The sequence below is a fragment of the Triturus cristatus genome, chromosome 11 (genome assembly GCF_964204655.1).
Source record: "Triturus cristatus chromosome 11, aTriCri1.1, whole genome shotgun sequence".
NCBI lineage: Eukaryota > Metazoa > Chordata > Amphibia > Caudata > Salamandridae > Triturus > Triturus cristatus.
In genome coordinates this window covers 634958952-634977236 of record NC_140594.1, presented here as the reverse complement: position 1 = coordinate 634977236, position 18285 = coordinate 634958952, and the positions used below count along the sequence as shown (strand labels likewise).

Sequence of the window (18285 nt, the reverse complement as noted above, 5' to 3'; positions counted from 1 at the left end):
TGGCATTATTTCACATACTCGTGGCATAGGCGTACTCACCGCTGCCACTACATTATCCAGAATTCTTTGGGGCTATTTGCTAGTATGACGAGCAGTGTCGCGACCCACTACGTAAACTACTTCTGTTCTTGTTGTTATAGCAGGTCCGCCAGGCACACAGAGCGTAAACAGGGCAGGCACTTGTATCAAGTGCCTGGGAAAGCATCACACGGGGGTAAAACTGGAAATTCGGGCTCCGGGCTTCGAGGCCAATGAAAACGGGCGCCCTGGGAAGGAGTCTGCTGACATTCGGACGCCTCAGTCGTTATATAGTATGCATATGGAAGCTGCAGAGCTTGGTCAGCTTTGATCCAGTGCTTAATTTGAGTAGGTGGTTTCTTTTGTTCAGCGCCAGCACTTAATTGTCAGCACAGGCTGTAATGATAGTCCACCACATGGCAGAGTCAGTCAAACGTCAGGAAAAAAATAAAAGATGCGCTCCTTTTATTCCACAAAACATTGTAAGGCCTTCAAGACAGGCATACTATATAGAATGTAAAGGGGTCTTCATCTGTATAGTCGAGGAGATTACAGGACATTCTCCTAATGCAAAACTGATGTTTGTGCCTGGCGCGAATCTGCATCATGGTGAGGGATAAGCTCACAAGAGCTATGTGAATGTGTATGGCGTCATCATTAAACACAAGATAATATTTTTGAATTATTTAACAGAACTAAAATGATTCACGTTATTATCTTTTGGTTGACAATGATCCAACTTCGATGACAGGATATATGTTAATCTTACGAGACTTTTGTTTAGTTATCCTTAACTATTTATTTATTTTCCTTTTACCCCTTACTTCAGCAGTGACCTACAGTTTGTTTTACAAGCTTAGTATCCTGCTGTGTGCTGATTTGCATCTCACAGATGCTGCAGAACAAAAGATTACGATCTTTACTACAAGGCTTATTGGAACTGAATTAGCTTGTCCTGGTTTTCTTTCGCAAGTGGCGAAACGTGCTAATGTTTCACACTATAGCAGACTTGCAGTCTCCTTTTTTTCCTAAACAAATGCCAGTACATTACAATATATGAATACACTTACGAAACCAACGTGTAAGCAAATATATTTTAAAAGAAAGTTTAAAGCGTATTACAAAGAAAACCATTATTGATTTTTAACGGTGCAACTTTTATTTGTGTGTAGCTTTAAGCACGTAGCTACAGTTGCTTTTTAAGTGGGTAATTTGTAAGAAAAAACAATTGCCTGTGTATTCATCATTTAGCAACTTTACACAATAAATGCAGCTTTACACACAAGTGGTCAAGATGCACTGTCATGGCGCTTCCCTTCTTTGTTTACACTTTTGGGCATATTCCTGGGCACAAAAACAAAATGCCCACCGGATGCGTTCTTGTCTTGCATCACCTGTGCTGTTTTTATCAATTTCGAAGGCAGTCTAGCAGCTAGGGCAACCGCCGTTACAAAATAGGTTTCTATATGAGACTTGTGTACATTATAATAATGTACCCGAAATCGTGAGCATGTAAGACGAAAAATGTTTATAGAATCATTACACTTCCCAGCCTTGGTGCAACACTATCAAACGATATTCAAATTCCTAGTGCTGCTAAATGGGCAGGCGCCTTTCCATCCATCTCCTGCAGCCCATATGGTCTTTGGGGTCCCCAAATCAATTCCGTAGATAAACCATTAATATCACTTAGTGTCTACACAGTGGGCAAGTAGAAGAACAAGCATTTGCAATGCAATAGGTCGCGCAGTTACGCGGGTTTAAGCTGTTGCATTGTAAATCACAATGCCTTTTATTTATGTTTTAATAAGCAAAACAAAAAAAGGCATTGTCATTTACAGTGCCAATAGCTCAAACTCGCGTAATTGCGAGACCTATTGCATTGCAAATGCTTGTTTTTCATGCAGGAGCTTCCACTTAATTTTTTTTTCTCTCGAGTAACTTGCTTTTCGGAGAACTGCGTCCAGTTTCGTTTCTCGTACGTGGGTGTTTTCTTGGAAATGTTTCGTTTATTCTCCAGAGAGAGAGGTGCATATCTGGCCTGGTGCCGAAAGCGCTGCTCAGAATCCTGCGGAAAGCTTTTTTAAATGTTGCGCCCCAAACTCCAGGGGTGCGTAGTCCGTAATCCACATCAGGGCTCTATAATCCGCCACCAGACTCCCCCTGCCCCTTTCTCTCTCTATTGCAGATTCCTGCTTTCTCCTTTGTTGACGGGTTTTCTGCCTTTATCTTTCTCCTTTTTTCCGTTTCAGAGTTTTCCCCTCTCTTGCTCTCGGGAAATGTTTTATCAGGAAAAGTAAGTGCTGATCCCCAAAAAACGAGTGCGATGGAGTTCACTGCAACCGCCAGCTCAAATTAGGTGTTAAGGCTGAGGTGCATATAAAACAGAAATAAATCATGCACAAAACAATTTGCTCAGTTCGCAAAATCGCCGTTCACAGGAGGTCGCAGAACAATCTGCCCAATTAATGTTAATTAGGCAGGTCATGATTTGCAAACCCTTCTGTTACTTGGTTTCAGGAAAGGAAGTGGTTAACTTTAAAAACACAGACGGATGCAGGTTCGGAGTAAAAATGAAACTGAAAGAACCTGCGGTGTATGAGATCAGGCTCCGCTTCCTGGTCATCTGAGCAGAAAGTGCCCAGAAGCCACTTCTGCGACCAGCAAAGATGGTGTTCCAGGTCTTTCTGATGGGCTTAGACACCCCGTACATGATTGACGTGGCCAGCAGCGAGGCAGCCTTTAAAGCCACAGCTATCAGTACATTGAAGGAACTGGTGGCTAAAAAACTGCGCGATGTGGCAAATCTACGAGACTTAGGTAAGTGACGTTGGTGAGCCCTTCGGTCTAAGTCCGAAATACATTGATAAAGTTTCAAACTGTTTGTAATGCTTCCCGCAGAGCGAAATAGAACATTATTGAAATGTGCGGAGCGCCAGAGGAGCTTACCTCCTCCATCTAAATTCGATCCTGCCCGTTCGATTTGTAACAAGCATTGGTAAATTCATTCGGTCTGGAGTTGGCAGCTCACCTCTTTTTTGTCTTGCCACTGCTTACTTTGTGAATGTTTTTTTTGTAGGAAGGCACGCACTATATGAAAACAAGCATCGTCTAAAAGACAAAGGGACAGATTTAGCAAGGTTTGCATCCCCCTTGGGTAACACAAAACCTAAGTGAGATTTATCAAGCATTTGCCAAATCTCGTGTAACTCAAGGCAGCGCAAATCACATAGAAAGAGACGCATTTGCAATCCATTAGGTCACGCATTAGTGAATGTTTGAGCAATTGACGTTGCAAATGTTAATGTTTTTGTTTGTGAAAAAAACGATTCTATCAGTAGTATAAGTAATAAATGAAAAGGCATGAAGCAATGAAAGGGTGCTGTAGTATAAGCTGTTAGTATGTGTTTTTGTGGCGTTGTAAAGACACTTTTATTAGTATTATAAGTAGGGCTCCCGGTTTTATGTTATTTATTTTTTTGACATTTCTGTCTGTATTTATCCATATTTATTTTTTGTAAAATTTATCTGTATTTATCCATATTTATTATGGGTTTTGTGAATAAAATAAAGCTGAAACTGGTATATTTCCACATTTATTTAACCAATAAATATGCAGTCATGCTTGAGTGCCTGCCAGGTTTCAGTGATATGAACACCCGCGGAAGATAAATCAATGCACTTATATGAAAATATGTACATTTCAGTATCAGCCTTGTGGATAGCTACTGCTGTTTAAGCTTCTTTACTAAAATTTCTTTCTTTTTTGACCTCATTCCCTATCGATTCACCCAATTATTGGCCTGGCAGTCATGGCAAAGTGTATTTAGACGAAAGATGTTCAAACAAAAGTTTGAACAAAAGTTTGAACAAAAGTTTGAAAAAAGGCGCACTATCCACCTGCCCTGTAAGGTGCAACTAGGTAGATCTATACAAGTAAACTAGTGTATTTAGTACATCATTCTACTAAACAAAGGTAAAACGAAAAGCACCAATGGTGCCTATTTAAATTCAAGTTGTAAACAACATCTTAAGTGAAAGATAAAGTGAGCTGAACCATTGGTATGTTATGAAACAAATTTGACAATTGCAATTGGAAAAGAGACAATAATGGTGATAACTTAGAAACAAAACAGTAGTTTGTGAATCTTCATGAGTTTCTGAGATTCTTCTTTATTTTCTTAACGTATTCAAAAAGAACGTAAGGTGTCCCAATGCATTTCGGTGTGACACACACCTTCTTCAGGGGAATACTGTAACAATATATACATATAAGTGTATAAATCAATTCAAAATGAAAACAATACAAGTATCAAAACCAACTTATATGTATGTTCAACTGTAACATTAATTTGCATTTTATAACCCTTGGTATCCAGTACTGACCAGCCATAGTAAGGCATGCAACTGCCGTGAAACTCGTCATTTAAAAAAAGCGAGAACGGGATGTGAAAAGTAAGAGTAGAAAGAAAAGAAGAGAAAAGAAAAGAAGAGAAGGTTTGAATAAAGTTTATTGAAGATTGACAACCAAAAAAGTAGAGCCAAGAAATACCAAAATGACACCAGTGGGTTTAGGATCGTGATCCCTAGCATGAAACGATTAACTATCTCAAAAAGTGCCCGTCAAAGTGAAAAGTGGATTCTGGTGCATTAGGTGACCAAGTGAACCGAAGAAACCACCGTAACCAAACCGTAATAGCCTGCGGAGGACTCACCTCCCAGCGTTCAAGTGAAAAACGACACACAAGAAAGAGTCCAGATCGTCACTCACACGACCTGTGTTGCAGAAATAAAGAAGGGCGTTCTGGTGTTACCAAAAAAAAATAGACTCATAAATTAAACGGAACAGTGTGCCCAACTTAAAGTGCAGCTTACTTCGCCTCATCCATAATGCGTATACATCCAACTTCAAAACGACTTAGGCGTAGCGATGAACCTTGTCCGAAAACTTCTAGGATTAAAAAATAGTGCAAAAATGGTGCCGTTAGCTGAATGCGTGCCGCGACCAAGATTCAAAGCGATTAAGGTTAACTACGAAAGACCAGTAAATTGTCACCACTACACATACCTTTTAGTACAACGTGCTGTGCGATCTAGAAATGGTCATATCTTCGAGTGGCAAGGATTCGATGTGGCTAGGAGCGTGCGGGTGCATATTTAAAAGCCATGAGTATCATGTGACTAAAAGGAAACTTGTGAACATCGAAAGAGGACTATTTCGGGCGCCATATTGGAACGGGTGCCTGATCATAAACACGATCCCAGTGAAAGATAAAAGTAAACAATAGAGGGTAAAGAAAACGTGAAAGAACAAGAAAGGGAACGTAAAAGAAAAAACCGTTTCAAAAGAGTCTAAAGAAGTAGATGGCAAGAATGCCATGTAAGAAAAGTTTGCTAGAATGAGCACACCAAATGCATGGGTGAAATCACATTTAACAAGCATGAAACAAATATTAAACAAATATGAAAAAAATGCAATCTTCAATATTTAACAGTGAGACAGCTGTGAAATGTTGTAATCATGCAACCATACTTAATCACAGAAAATGTATCAGTTCTATTTTGTCATTCAAACCCCCAGGGCTCATGGTCTGTAAAAAACGTATCCAGAATGTTTCTCTTTGAGCCAAGTGCCTATTGGGGTCAGCATGTAAGAGATCGGATATCTGCTCAAGAACAGTGAAACGAAGTTGGGGTATGGTATGCTTATGTGTATTCCAATGTATTGCTAAACAAGATTTCTGATTAAAAGTGCGAATAGCACTTTTGTGTTCAGTTACCCGTATTTTTACTTTTCGGGTTGTTCTCCCCACATAAACTTGGCCACAGGGACATTTGATGGCATATACTACCATCGCTGTGTTGCAGTCTGAAGAATGTTTTAGCTTAATCGATTTTCCCGTATGTGGATGTGTAAAGGTATCACCCACCATGACATTCCCACAGTGACCGCAATTGTAACATTTACGCATCCCTGAGTGTTTGGGCATGTGTACATTGGAGGTTCTTTTGGCCAAAATCTCTCTGATGTTCTGAGATCTAGAGAAGGCGAAAATGGGTTTGGCATGAAAGACATTCGTGAAATCATTTTCTTGCTCTATAATCTCCCATCTCCTGAGGATACTCCGTTTAATCGCCATAGCTGATGTGGAAAATTTTAGAACACAAACTTCACGTTTAGATTCTGGTTTTTCAGTTTTTTTCAATAATTGCATTCTGTCCATACTGTACGCCTTCAGCTTCGCCGAGTCCAGAACAGGTGCTGGATAACCTCTGTCTAGGTATTGTTGATACATAATATCGGTGTCAATTTTCCCTTGATCATCATCAGAACTGATTCTGCGCACCCGAATAAACTGAGATAAAGGTAAATGGTTTTTCAGGGATTGTGAGTGAAAACTCCGAAAATGTAATGCATTATTCCTATCGGTTGGTTTCTTGAAAATCCTGGTTGTTAATGTAGAATTGCGTTTTTCTATCTGAATATCCAAATAGTTAATGGTGGTGTCATTGATGGAATGTGTGAATTTGATGTGAGGATGACAGTTGTTCAAGCTTGTGATTGCATTCTCCAAAGCTTCTTTGGTACCCCGCCATAAAACCAAAATGTCATCAATGTATCTGAGATACAATAGTAGATGTTCTGTCCAAGAACTGTTGTTCAAAACATGCTCGTCCTCAAATTTGGCCATGAAGATGTTGGCATACGTGGGTGCCCCAGTAAAACCCATTGAAGTGCCAGTCTTTTGCAGATAGAACTGTTGCTTCCAAGAAAAATAGCTGTGGTATAGGCTGAATTGAAGTAACTCAAGCAGAAAAATATTCAAGGTTTCTGCGTAGTCATGTCGAAGCAACATCCATTCAACCGCCTCAATTCCTTCCCCATGGGGGATTGAGGTGTAGAGGGCTGTGACATCTATGGTAGCCAGGAGCACATCTTCTGTGTTGGGTAGCATGACTTTTTGAAGTTGGTTGAGGCAATCCGTGGTGTCTTGTACATATGTTACCCATTTCTGAACCAACGGTTGTAAAAAATGGTCGATGAATTTACCTAATGGTTCATGTAGCGACCCACAACCTGCCACAATGGGGCGAAAGGGGGGGTCTGTCGGGTTCTTATGCATCTTGGGAAGCATGTATATGTGTGGCCTTTTAGGGTAGTTGTTACTTAAGAATCTGAAAGTGTTGTCATTAATCCAATTCAAATCTTTGGCTTTTGTCAGTATCAACGACAAGGTTTTCTGAAAGATGTCAGTGGGATCTGTGTCTAGAACCAAGTACGTGTCAGTATCCGAAACATGCTGATCCACTTTGGCCTCATAAAAAGTAGTGTCCATAATTACTAGGGCGCCACCCTTGTCAGCCGGTTGGAAAGTTAGACTTCTGTTGGAGGCTAAGTTTCTAAGTGTTACCCATTCTTTTTGACTTAAGTTGCTCTTGATTGTTGTAGCTTGATGAGAATGTAGAAGGTCTTTCTTCACAAGAGTTTCAAATAGATCAATGGCCTTGTGACTGGTCGGTGCCATGAATGTACTTTTGGGCCTGAATTTTTTCGATGCGATGTCCTCTGCTAAGATGCTGGATGAATCCTGTACGATGTTATGAAAGAACCACCGTAGTCTGAGTTTTCTGGTGAATTTAAACAGTGCAATTTCTGTTTCCAGTGCATGAGTGCGATACGTTGGCACGAAAGACATACCCTTGTTGAGTAAGGTTTTTTCGATGGGTTTCAACTGAACACTAGATATATTCATGATTAATTCCTCCGAGGGTTCCGTCGGCCTCCGTTTGCTGTTGTCTTTTTTGGTGCCTTTTCCCCTCCTGATTCGCCTGTAGCGCCTCCCGTTGTTAAGGTGCCCTCTGGGGGATGGTTGGACGTCCGACCCAGGTCTAAAAAAGGAGTTTGTTTGGTCATGCCACTCGTAGAAGGAGTGCTCTCAGTAGTAGTAGTAACCAAAGGAGTGCGAGTGTATTTAGAATCACTCAAAAAAGCACCTAAATTCTGTTTTTATCCACATTTATAAATAAATACAGACAAGGAAATAAATGGTTTTCTGTCTGTATTTATCCGTAAATATCAGTAAAAACGGAAACAGGGAGCCTTAGTTATAAGTTATTGCATTATTAATGCAATTATTAAGAGAAAGATTGTAATAAGGCTGCAGTACTTAATGTGGTAGTTTTATAACTCCACAGGGACAATTAATTATAACTCTGTTAAGACCGTTTTATAAGAAAGAGAAGGGATATGGAGTACACAGCTTTACCCCCCAGCACAGTTCGCCTGATAGCATTATGGTAAGTGCAGTTAATGGTAAATGCTTACTTGAATATTTACTGGAGTGTTTCACCAAAGTTGGTGCTGGTTAGTGGTGTGAATCTATAGAAACAGGTGTTTCTGGATATTATCCGATCTCAGTAGAGATAAAAATGTTTTTTATCAGGGGATTGTGACAGCTTTTTTTTAGCAACCTCTGATGAAATTCTATTACTATAATGCAAGAGGGTGAACTGCGTTGGGAGGTGAAGCAGTGTGCTTTCATCACCCTTTATTTTGAAAAGGCTCTCTTGAGTTATTGAAACAATGAGGTTTTGGACATGCACTTTGTGCCAGCGAGAGGTACTGAGACCTGAGAGGATTGTGGCAGATTTTTTAGCAACCCTTGATGAAATTCATTTTTAGGTCTCGCGCCTAGCGATGCAGTGCGCCACAGTGCTCGCGCAGGCGAGAGTCCGTTTGTGGAGGGTTCCAAAACGGACCCTGGAATCGCACACGCTCGTGTGTGTGCGATTTCTTTTGGTCCACGCTATTGGCTGCAGTCGTCTTTTTCAGAAAGACAGCATGCATTAGGCCAAAGGCGATCACGTTGCTCTGCCCATGGCCTATTGGTGTTGCACCACTCGTTCTAGCTTCTCTGTTACTTCAACGCATTTTACAATAATGCTGCATTGTAACACATCCCATGTTTAAAATGCACACTTCTACACGTCATTAATTGTGCTGATACACTGCACTTTTTTAAAAACAGATGGTCCTTTCACATTTTGCTCTACATTATATTTTGTGCAAATCATTTTAATATCCGTTAAAGAAGTGCACCGTGGGTAAGGCATCGCTTTGGGAAATCCCTTGAGTTCGTCAACTAGATCCACAGGCACCTGCATATCCTGCTCATTTGAATCCTGGTGGCGACACACCCTGCACTTTACACAGAGAACCCGCCGCACCCGCCCCAAGACTATGTGAATTTATCACTTGCCAGATTGACGTGCCCAAGAGCATTCATGTCAAAAATACGTCACTTAGGTGTACTTCCCTCACATTCCTTTTAAGCTTTGAGAGATATCCCAAAGATCCTTCTTCCGCCTCGTTTCCCCAATACTCCCTCACTTGTCTTGGTGCCAGCTTAAGTTTTGTTCCTCACTTGTGCTCCAATGTTCCTCCTACTCTATTTTTTACGTCTGGCTAGTTTTTTGAGTTGCAAGCTCTTTGTATCAGTGCAGCGTCCTTTCACGAGCGCCGCGCTGGTTGTGCTTTATTTGTTGTGTGTTTTCGCTCCAGTCACCGGCTCCAGCTTTTTTTGGAGTTGTAATCTCTTTGTATGAGCGCAGCGCCCTTTCACGAGCGACGCGCTGGTTGCGCTTTATTTGTTGTGTATTTTCGCTGCTCCCGTATCCTACTCTCTCTGCTCTTACTAAACCCTCCCTTCTTCCCCCCTCCCTCCTCCCTTCCGGTCACCGGGTTCCAGCTTTTATTTTTTTATTATGAGCTCTTTGAGAGTATTACGTAAAAGTCATTCAAGAGGGTCTGTCCAGATTAATTAACAAAGTATAACGGACTATAGGAGAGAACAATATGCTTTTAAAGTTACTCTACATTCAGGTAAGAGAAAAATTAGACTTCATTCCGGTGGCAAGCCACGCCTGCTGAAAACCATTAAAAGCTTCTTTAAGCAACAGTTCAGTAACCTCAAATCTCACACTGCAAAAATGTAAACCGCAAGTCTCTGCACATCCGCCAAACTACACCCAGGGCAGAATAAGATGTCACTGTCCTGTCTGATTCCTGCTGGGGCATTTCTCTCATCCGGGGGCTTTCCACTTCAAAGCCGTACCTATGCATTTAACAAGGAACAGAAGCAAGCATAAGCCGGTTTCCGAGGAGCTATGTCTGCTCTACTGCACATGACTGAAGCCTGAGCTACGGTTCTCCAATACATCCTCAACAAGCATTTCAATGCACTAGATCTCGCATTTACGCAAGTTTAAGATATTGGCATTGTAATTGACAATGCCTTTTATTTATGTTTTAAAAACCAAAACATAAATAAAAGGCATTGTCATTCACAATGCCAATAGCTCATACTCGCGTAAATGCAAGACCGATTGCATTGCAAATGGTTGTTATCTTTACTGATGACAGATAATATCCAGAAACACAAGTGTATACAGATTCATAGCAGTAACCTGCATCAACATCGGTGAAATACTCCAGCAAATATTTAAGTACACATTTATTGTGAATTGCATTTACCATAATGATAATGGGCGGACTGTGTTGGGAGGTGAAGCAGGGTGCTCACATTCACCTTTATTTAGGTCCTTATTTTGGACCGTCGCAGCATTTTTGCATCGTCGAAGGGCCACATTTGCTCCTCATTGTGGGGGTGCTTGAATGAAAGGGGAGCATGCTGCATTGATGGGGTTGCAGCGTGGAAAGGGGTGTGTTCTGTTCGCCATTGTGGGGAGCAGACCAGGGATAGGCAGGCAGTAATGAGCACCTTGGCACATTTTCAACCATTTACACGTTTTCTTTAACCCCTTCCCCGCTCATGACGGAACCGTTCCGTCATGAGCCACGGTTGCCGTGTGCTCATGACGGAACGGTTCCGTCATGACAATCCTGTTGGCGGCCGCTCCGCCTGCGCGGCGCTGTTTCCCCGCCTGTGCGAGGGGACAACGCAAATGGGCGGAGTCATGATGGAACCGTTCCGTCATGAGCACAGCTCAACTGTGGCTCATGACGGAGCGGCTCCGTCATGAGCACCGGCCCACCGCGCTGCCCCCCTGCCCCCCCCAGCGCTGCAGCGGAATGTCCGCAGCAACGAAGGGGTTAAACCTGGAGCCAAGGTGGAGTCAGACGTAGGCCAAAATAGAAGAACACCAGCAGTCTTTGGTTTTTGCTTTGATAATTGAAGCAAGACATACCCTGCATATGTGTAGTGTTTAGGCAGGAAGACAAAGTTAATTACTGCACATTACAGGTTTAACCTGCCCAGAATCGCAGGATGTTTAGCTAACGCTGGGACTTAAAGGTGGTTCCCCAGCTTCAAGATTGACACCTTAGGCTGTGGAAGTTACAACACCTTAATCCCACACACTAGGATTAAATATTAAAGTATTATTCTAGGAGTGTATCAGTACTGTGTGCTTACAATAACTTCTTGTTGTTATTTGGAGTGTATTGGTCATATAAGCTTAAATTACCTTTATGTTGAGGTGTTTTAAAAAAAAAACATAAATATAATTGCGAGTGGCCATAATAACTTTAACATAGTGTATTATAGTGTAAGACAAGAAATGTACGCATAAAGCAACAAATGCAGCCCTGGAATAGGGGTTTGTTTATATTAATTCATCCGGAGTGACTTGGAGGTTAACAACATTTGATAACAAATGTAAAGCTTAAATTGCGGGCAGCTTTGTATAAAACATTATTAAAAAAGGAAAATATATGAGCAAGTAAAGTCCATATATTCATTTTAAAACATTAGGAGAAGGCACGAACATGGTGAGATATGGAACCCGATGCATCCTTTATGGTCATAGGTTCAAATCCCAATGTGTTGTTTGAACCTTTTATCCTTGTGAGGTCGATAAAATAAGTACTGTTAGGGAATGTAAAATATGTTTTACTGAGCCGAAAATGCCCAAGAGTGAATGTATGCTTCATAAATACAGATTATATAGATAGTGGCACTAAGATTGGCACCTTAATTGGTATGTTTAAATTGGCGACATTTATAGGACAATAAATAGTGTTACACAATAAAAGGAAAATGCATGCACAAGGCCAATGAAAACATAAACATGTATAAAGCCTGGTGTGTATTTTTTTAAACACAAGCAGAAATATTATTGTGCTAAAATATAAAGCGTATAGTATAACTTTTTTAATAAACATATAAATGCGACCGTGGTCACATATTGTGTTAAATTACTCTACGTGGCAGCTTGTATCAGGTAAAGTATTGTGATTTAAAACAATGTTCCCTAAAACTGATACAACAGTGAAAGATAAAATAGGACAGCCATAAGGTGTGCGTTATGTAATGCAAAAGCATAGACCTTAGGTATTCAATTTAAAGTATTACCAAATATGGAACTGTAGTAACAAATACATTGTAATGCATTCTTTATGAAAGAGGTGATAGCAGGGTTTTGTGGCTTAGTGAAGTAATGTGTCCACAGAGGGGCCTGTGTTTGACTTTATGGTCCCAGGTTCAAATCCTGACATGTTGACCGAGCCTTTTATCCTTCTAAGGTCGATAAAATAAGTTGTTCAAAGCCCGACAGGTTAAATGAGCCTTTTATGCTGCTGAGATCAATATAATAAGTACTGTTGGGTCATATTACATTTGTTTTATTTACGCTAATATGCCCACAGATGAATATATGTGTTACAAATTATATAAACAGTTCTGCTAACATTACAAATTGAATTTGTTGTTTACATTGACAATATTTTTGGATTTTGCAAGGGTAATATTTACTCCTTATTGTGAGGATGGCTCTATGAAAAGGAGACATACTGCATTGATGTAGCTGCGACGTGGGAACTAAGTGTTGGGGAAGCGTGCTGCTGGTGTTGTCTTTGCGGGGGAACGGGAGTGGCTGGGTTGTTATAATGGAGTTTGTCTTGTGACCTGTTTTGGGGCATAAATAGATGCTGCGGCTACATTGGGCTAGCTCCTGACATAGTAGGGCTGGGTGGGGGTTTGATGTGCTAGTGTATGTGCAATAAAAGGTATGGGCTTTGGATGTGCAGCCTGGGGGGCTTTAAATTAGTGCCTAGATGCGCTGGAGAAGAATGGGCAGCATGGTAGTATGCCTGGTGACAGGTGCCGTGGTGGGAAGTGGCCGCAGTGTATTGGTTTTATATATCTATATGAAAACAGCTGTAGTTACATATAGAGCTAAATAACAAAGTAGTAAAAATGTAGCGTTGGTGATATATGTGATCAAGCTCGCGTGTAGCGAGCGAAATGCGTCATGACAGGCACTATGCCTGTATATTTGTGGATAATCTTTAAATAAATCTACACTGCTTTTTTCACGACATTGGAGTTGTTTGGAGTCTTCTTGAAGTCTTCTTTGGAGATTGCTGAGGTCCCTGCCTGAGTGTTCTGCCAGGATCGGCAGGCAGGAAGTTGTTGCGCGATATATACATATATATATTCACTGAAAAAAACATAGGTTTCAGGCCTTATATAGTTAGGAATTAGCATTTAAAAAACCTTAGAATGTCACTGAAAAAACAATAGGTTTTAGGGGTGTTATAGTTAGCTGGACATTTCACTCGAACAAAACCATTGAAATTCCTCCAATATAGTTAGTTGTACTAACTACATCTCGCGCGCCCGCAATCCACTGCTGATGATGTCACATATTACATCATTCATGACATGGTCAGTGACATCACTGATGACATCTCAAATGACATCACTGATGACATCACTGATGACATCATCCAGTGAATGTGGTTTGGTTCGTTATTTAAATATGTATTATATATATAGCAATTTTGCATTGAAGAATGAGTGAATATATAAATATAAATATCTGGATGGAGGATTTAGTAGCAGTGTGATTGACTGTTTTCTTGACTAATTCATAGTGTCTCAGTAAATATATTGGATAGTGACTAAACTGTGTGAATATCTGTATCACTTTGTCAGTTGTTGTGTATACTGCTGCACCAGTTGGTTACTAGCTACGTGAAAGTCTATATTATTTATTGATTAGTTAACTGAGTATTTGTATGGGAGAGTGAATGTGTGTGTGGTTCGGTGGGGGGTGTGTGACTGCCCAAAGATGTGTGAATAGTTGATTCAGTTGGTATATGAAGTTAAAACTACATGTTATAACAGATAATTGGGTGAGTGAATATCTTTATGGGTGTGGTGATGAGCCAATACATGTCTCAATGGTACATGTCCAACAAACTAGGAAAATAAAAGCCAGTGTATATGTCAGTTGTTGTGTATATATATGACTCAGTGATTGTATGAGTGACTGTATGGATAACTGTATACTTTTAATAGTGTTTTTATAACACACTAAGTATGATTTATTATCTATATGAATAGATGAACTGGTGTTTTTATAAGTGTATAGGTAATTAAAAGTAAGTATGATCCATTGTTTGCATAAGTGAGTAGTATGACTTCATAAGTGATTAGGATGTGTGCTGGTGTGTAATGTCGATATAGGTGTATAAGTGATAGTGTTCTATTGATCATTGACAGCATGTATGAGTGAATCTATAGGTAAGTGATTAGATGTGTGTATAGATCTAGGAATCACTGAGTGGGTGTTTAGAAACTTGTATTGGTGTGTCAATGGTTTTAAGTCTGGCACTCTGTATTTTACAGTGAGTGATGAAAGGTTATACTAGTGTATGATGAGGTGTATCTGATTGTCACGAGGATGATGCCATCACTGATGTCATTTGAGATGTCATCAGTGATGTCACTGACCATGTCATGAATGATGTAATATGTGACATCATCAGCAGTGGATTGCAGGTGCGCAAGATGTAGTTAGTACAACTAACTATATCGGAGGAATTTCAATGGTTTTGTTCGAGTGAAATGTCCAGCTAACTATAACACCCCTAAAACCTATTGTTTTTTCAGTGAATTTCTAAGGTTTTTTAAATGCTAATTCCTAACTATATCAGGCCTGAAACCTATGGTTTTTTCAGTGAATTTCAAAGGTTTTTTAAATGCTAATTCCTCACTATATCGGGCCTGAAACCTATGTTTTTTTCAGTGAATTTCACAGGTTTTGTAAATGACAATTTTTAATGTATTAATTGTTATACTGATTTTTTGATACTGATTTACTACATTTTTTTATTTTTTTATTTTTTGGTATATTTTTTTTAATTACATTATAATTTTATTATACAATACAAAATATACTTTCTCAGAATGAATTACTTTAGTTTAAATACTTGGCAAATAGGCAACAGACTTTTAAATACAGTAGTTACAGTTGTTGCAATGGGCAATACAATTTCAAACACAAAGCAACATTGAGCTCAATGTGAATGTCTAGTTAAATGCAATTAGTTACTTTATGGATTACTTTTCTAACCACAGAACTGGATCTTAGATTCAGTCCTTGCACATCTCCTGTAAACAGTTGAGTAAAAGCGTTTTGGTTACAGTAGTTATTTTTAAGGAATATTATTGTATTTTAAAAGTTGACACTTAGAACATTTTTCACATCGAATCACCAATGTTATCCTATGGCAGAAAATTCACTTAGCAGGTAAGTAGTGTTATCGTAACTCAGTGGTGGATCCTGGATCCAGCACTGGCCAGCCTCCTGTAAACAGTTGAAAGAATGTGTTTAAGTCATACAGACGATTTTTTAGGAATGTTTTTAGTTTGTGAAAATAGACAGAAACTTTTCTGCTGAAAACCACACAATGGATTCCTATGGAAGGAAATACAAGTTACTGGTAAGTACGATTAGAATTACTTTCCAGAGTCAGTGCTGGGCTAAAAGATGCAGCCCTGGGTTCTCTCCTAATAACAGCTGAGTAAATCGGAATTCGTAGTTCGGCTGATTTTAGAGGAATATTTGTACGTTTCAAAAATGGACACTTGGAAAATTTTCTGCTGAAAACCACACAATGGATTCCTATGGAAGGAAATACAAGTTACTGGTAAGTACGCTTAGGATTACTTTTCAGAGTCAGTGCTCGGCTAAAAAATGCAGCCCTGGGTTCTCTCCTGATAGCGGGTGAGTAAATCGGAATTCGTAGTTCGGCTGATTTTAGAGGAATATTTGTACAATGGTGAAGGAAGGGGGCAGGGCCTGAGGTGACGTGTGCAAACACGCCCTGTGGCGTGTTTTAAGTTGGGGAATTAATTCCTCTTCAATCCTGAGGTCCCCTGGCGGACAACTAGCCCACCAGGTACCTCCAGTTTGCGCCACGGAGCTGCGTTGCAGAGAGGTGTTCAGAGGCCACACCCCTTTTTACAACACTCTGCAACGCAGCTCCGTGGCGCTTAGTGGAGGTACCTAGTGGCCTAGTTGTCCCCTAGGGGACCTCTGGATTGAAGAGAAATGAATTCCCCAACTTAAAACGCGCCACAGGGCGTGTTTGCACAGTATCACCTCAGGCCTCGCCCCCTACATTCACCACAGTGCAAACGCGCCCCCTGGCACGTTTTAAGTTGGGAGATTAAGTCCCCTTAAATCCTGAGGTCCCCTGGGATCCAACTAGCCCACCAGGTACCTCCATTAAGCGCCACAGGGCTGCGTTGCAGAGGTGTAAAAAGGGGCGTGGCCTCAGAACACCTCTCTGCAACGCACCCCCCTGGTGCATACTGGAGGTTCCTGGTGGGCTAGTTGGCCCCCAGGGGCCCCCAGTATTGAAGGGGAATTCGTTCCCCCTCTGCAAACGCGTCAGGGGGCGCGTTTGCAGAGTGATGAAAGGAGGGGGCGTGGCCTCCTCCCCGATCCTGTTTTTTTAAAAGAAAATTCTTTTTAAGAAGGGGGGCTGTGTAGCCCCCTTTCTTTTTCTTATTTTTTGGCCCTGGGGACCCCATCCCCCAGGGCCTGCCCCCTAATTTAATATTTTTTTTTAAACTGTGGAGGGGGGCCGGTGGCCCCCCTCCCCAGGATTATTCTGCCCTGGGGACCCCATCCCCCGGGGCATGGGCCTTTTTAAAAAAACAATATATATATTTTTAGGGAGGGGGGCTGCATAGCCCCCCTCCTGTGGCCACTTAAGCCCCCGGGGCCGGCCATTGATTTATAATTATTTTTTGAAAAACATTTTTAACGGGGGAGGGGGGCCGCGTGGCCCCCCTCCCTGGCCACTTATGGCCCCGGGGACCCCATCCCCTGGGGCCTGGCCTCCTCGTTTGGGACTGTGGGGGGGTCCCAATCCCCCCACGGTCCCAGCCGTCTCCCGCTTCCTGCGGGAGCCGGCATTGCTTTTTCACATGGGGAGCAGCTAACATGCTGCTCCCCATGTGGAAAAGCAATCTGCTTTGCTTCAATGAAGCAAAGCAGTTTGCAATGGCAGGGTGGGAGCCGCGAGGCTCCCGCCCTGCCATTGCAAACAGCAGTGTCCCGGGGGTGGGCACCCCGGGACACTGCAGGAGCCGGCCCTGAGGGGTGGCGGTCCACAGGGCCATCATTAGCATCAGGAGGGGGGACGCGCGCCCCCCCTCCCACTTAATTTAAAGCCCGGGGGGGTGGTCCCCGGGGCTTGGGTGTCCGTAACGGACCCCCTATTTTAAATAATTAGTGCCCCGGGGAGATGGCGGTCTACGGGGCATGTGGTGGGGCCATGAGCCCCCCTGCATACATTAACTTAAAACCCCGCGGGGTGGCAGTCCCCGGGGCTTTGGGGGGCCTTTGAGCCCCCCCCTGCCAACTATAATGAAGCCCCAGGGGGTGGTGGTCCCCGGGGGACTGAGTGCCCCCCCCACATATTTCTCAAAAGCCCCGGGGGGTGGTAGTCCCCGGGGCTGGGGAGCCCCTCTGGGCCACCCATTACTATTAAAAATTGCCCCTGGGACTTGGCCCCCCCTGGGGCTAATTGTAAACGAAGCGCGGGAGCCCGTGCTTCGTTTTTTTTTTCGTCAGCGGGATGCGCGGACGAAATTGGCTGCTAACACTTCCTGATTCAGAGTGTTGGCAGCCAATTAGCATTCAGCTCGTGCTCGGGAGGGTTCGGGGAGGGTGCGCGGATCCTCCGAGGCCATAGATATATATATTCTTTTAACTCTAATTTTCTCAGGAACTACTGAACGGATTTACACCATTTAAGCAAAAGGCACGAGTCTGAACTGAGGACTACCTCTTTGCCAAATTTGGTGTAATTCTGTTCAGCAGTTCGGGCTGTAGCAGCGTCAACAGGTCTATGGGAAAATGCAAGGGGAAAACACGTTTTGGGACCCCCCCTTTTTTCTCGGCCCCCGCTTGACGAATCACCGTGAAATTTTCGGGATCGGAGCG

General features: G+C 42.0%; 1 long non-coding RNA gene across 1 annotated transcript in view; it reads left to right on the top strand.

Moving 5' to 3' along the window:
* The first annotated feature begins 2581 nt into the window (after positions 1-2581).
* Positions 2582-18285, top strand: part of LOC146785214 (uncharacterized) — a 99835-nt gene continuing 84131 nt past the window's right edge. Inside the window, exon 1 of the long non-coding RNA XR_014970588.1 lies at positions 2582-2838. This is a non-coding gene — a long non-coding RNA (uncharacterized LOC146785214). The remainder of the gene's footprint in view (positions 2839-18285) is intronic.